Genomic DNA, 3,406 nt, shown 5'->3' on the forward strand with positions numbered 1-3,406 from the left:
TGAAGGTGCACGGGGAGGGGAGTGCCTTAAATTGTGTCACCTTGCCTTTCAGAGAGGACTAGGATGAGTCCCTAGGAAGGGCCTGAACGCCAGACCCAGCTTTCCCGGGAAGCATGCTGCAGGCCACTGACAGTAGGGGAGCTTGTACGGGTTCAGTGAGGAGGAGGCTGCTGGTCTCGCTGAGGGCCTTCCAATGACAGGCAAGCAGATCAGGGGACTCTGCAGCACGGAGTCTGCGCAGCCTGCCCTCGCAGGACCCAAGCCAGGGGAGCAGGTCGAGTCATAGATGAGGGTTGGGAAGGGGCCTATAGTGCCTGTCCCAGGGAGCGCAGAACACGTGGGCAGCATCCAGCATTACAGGGACCTGGGGACGTGGGTGTGCAAAAGGCAGTCAAGGATGGAGGTGGGGACAGAGGGAGAGGGCGGCCGAGCATCTGGAAAATTACTGCAGTCTCACAGCTTTGGCTCTTCAAAACCAGGATGAGTCATCAGCTGGTTGCCTAGGCAACGGCTATTTTCCTCCCGCTGCTGATCAATCTCGTCTGCACAAATGTCCCATGAAACCGTGAGCTGTGAAGATAATATGCCCGAGTCACCACGCACTCTGCCAAGTGGAGCCGGCGATCCAGGGGTTCTGGGCCAGGACTTCCACACAGCTACCCCCAACCTGGCCCCACCAAACAGCCACACTCACACCAGGAGCGGGGCAGGCCAGGGCACAGCAGTAGGAGCTGGCCACTTGCGCCTTACCCCACCGTGACCTGGGGGCCTGGCTGCCAGACTTCACTGTGTCCAGGCTGAGGAGGCGTGGACATGGGCTCACCTTTCACTTCCATTTCTCAGAGCAAAATGGACACCTACATGAGGCACAGCCAGGGGCAGTCAGTGCAAACCCCCGAGCTGTGCAGAGCGGCTGCTGTCTCCTGGGTCCCCCAAACACGGTGCTGCCAGCTTGTCACCTGGGTTTCCCTCCTGGCTAAGGGCAGGGTGGTTCTCCTAGTGCTGTCTCTTCCCTGGACATGAACTGTGTACTCACGAGTCTCCCCCTTCCTTCACGTGCACCCTCAGGGTGGGCGTGGGTGTGCTCCCGGCTGTCCCTGCCTCCCAGCTTCGTCCCACACGTGATGCTCGGTAAGCACCTGCGAGTGAATACGTGAAGGATGGCCATCTTCCCCCACCACCTCTAGGGCCATCCTGAAAGGAGCCCACTCAATATGACCGAACCCCCTTCTGAGAGGGATACACCCTTCTGGAGGGAGCTTCCACCCTGCAGGCCTGGTAGTACCCACCCTATGATAAATCCAAACATCATCTTGATTTGGTATCCTGGCTCCGCCGTTGCGGGCTCAGAGAGCTGGGGAAGGTCTTGCACACAGCAGGGTTCTAGTCTCCTGTGCATACCGTGGCCCCTCAGCACAGAGCCATCAGGCCCGTGCACGCGCTAACTCACGGAGGTTCCCAGCACAGTAAGCCTGCCACATGCACGTCCCCACCTCATTCCCGTGACCACCCAGGTGGAAGTATGTTGGCCTTCCCATTTTATAGCAGATGAACTCAAGACTGAGAGGTTGAAGGACGTGCCCAGGTTGTGTGCCTCCGTCTGAGTCTCGGGCACCACCCAACCCTGCCTCTGACTGCCACCCCTGCTCTTGTCACCGGAGCCTGCTTGGTGGCGTCTCCAGCCACACCTCTCTCCTGTAAGCAGCCAGGATGACCACTTCAGCCTGGGGTGTCCGGCTTCTGTTCTGTGCTCCCCCACTTCCTGTGTTTCCAGGAGCATCACAGAATTTGAGATAGTGGACCCTGCTGACAAGCAGACCAGACGTCATCATCTGCACATTCCAGGTGCAGGAAACGAGAAGCCAGAAGCTGACCGGCTCCCCTGAAGCCTTTGGGCAGGTTGGACAAGGGCCTCGCACCTTGGTGCTCAGATGCCTCGCCACACCAGCCTGGCGTTCTCTGCAAAAGAGCATCCTGGGTGCTCACAGCGTCCCTGGCCCCAAGCCCCGAGTGCACCCTACCTGGGCTCGAGGCCGCCTCTCTCCAGCTGTCCCTGGGAGGCTGCAAGCTGGGACGGTAGGGCCTTGCCCACAACGTGCAGTGACAGGAATCCAAGGCCTCAGAGGAAATCCGAACATCTGAGAAAGAATCCAAATGTCACGGCTTAACTGGAAAAGGTGCCAGATGTTTGTCACCAAGGATAGCCTCGCTCTTCCGTGCCGATCCCCAGCCTTCATCCACTCCCACCCGCATGCCTTCCCCTCCGAAACCAAGTAACGGTGTATCACATCTTTGAAATGAAAAGGCTTCAAATCTTAGCGTTGGGGACGTGGTTCTGAGAAGCCAGTCTTTAAAAGATCCTACCCATTCCCTCCTGGGGCTAGATGGGAATGCGCACGAGGAACAATCACAAATTTTAATCCAAAGTTTTACGAGACGCCAGGGCTGCTGGGCGCTCAGCAAGCCTTGGAAGCGAGGCCACCAAGGATCATCTGAAGTGATCACCTGGCCCTCAGGAGCGTCCCGAGTGAGTCCACATGCTGGCCTCACCTCCGTGGGACAATTCTCCTGCCTACGGGCCGCCATCCCTGTCCTCCCGTGTCCGTGCCCACGTGTTTGTGTGTGTCTGCTTGTCTGCATGAGGGGGCCGGCTGCCGGGAGGACCTGCCACCACCCAGGACGGCGCCGGCTGCTCCCGCATACACACTTCTCTGCACCTGCGCAGGTCCGACGAGGTGTGACAGCCGCTGTTCTCCCTTGGACAGATGAAGGACCGGAGGCTCACAGAGGCTGGAGTTCCTGCCTAAGAACACAGGATGCACAACAAAAGTGATCCAGACCACAGACCCAGGGCAGGAGCCGAGGTCTTGCTGAGAAGCTGGCCCGCGACACGCAACCCTTGTATCGCACAGGAGACTTTTTCCAGTGAATCTGTTGAGTGCTGACACCAAACAACCAGCGAGCAAAGGCTGTGACACGTCCTGATGGCCACATCTTTCCCCCATGGAAGACCAGCGATGACATTGTTCATCTCAGTTTTGTTCTGGCCAAAATCCATTCCCTGTATATGCACACGATTTACAACTAACCCCTTAAAATCACCGTGTTGTGGCTCGAAATTGTTTATTCTCAGATTTTTTTAACCCACCCATGCCCCCAATTATGAGGGCAGGCCTGTGCCATCTGTCACTCAGGAATGACTCCCTGTGGTTGCATTAATTCCAGCGTGATACATGAAGCCATCTCAGAGCAGAGGAGCAGTCTATTTCTTTCAATGATCTTCAGATCTCCCCAACACAGCTGGAAAACTACTCAGCTAATCCAGTGTCATGACTTTACAGATGAGTAAACTGAGGCCCACGAAAGGGAACATGAAGTCCGTGGCACCCAGTCGGTGGCCACAGGC

At 57.2% G+C, this 3,406-nt stretch overlaps 1 long non-coding RNA gene across 1 annotated transcript; it reads right to left on the minus strand.

Annotated features, from left to right (window-relative positions):
* Positions 1-915: 915 nt before the first annotated feature.
* Positions 916-3,105, minus strand: LOC306641757. Its single transcript, XR_013758275.1, has 3 exons — positions 2,613-3,105; positions 1,290-2,138; positions 916-1,139 (listed from the first exon to the last, which is right to left on the minus strand). It is a non-coding gene; the product is annotated as an uncharacterized lncRNA (long non-coding RNA).
* Positions 3,106-3,406: the final 301 nt, after the last annotated feature.

The sequence above is a fragment of the Sciurus vulgaris genome (genome assembly GCF_902686455.1).
Source record: "Sciurus vulgaris genome assembly, chromosome: 12".
NCBI classification, from domain to species: Eukaryota; Metazoa; Chordata; class Mammalia; order Rodentia; family Sciuridae; genus Sciurus; species Sciurus vulgaris.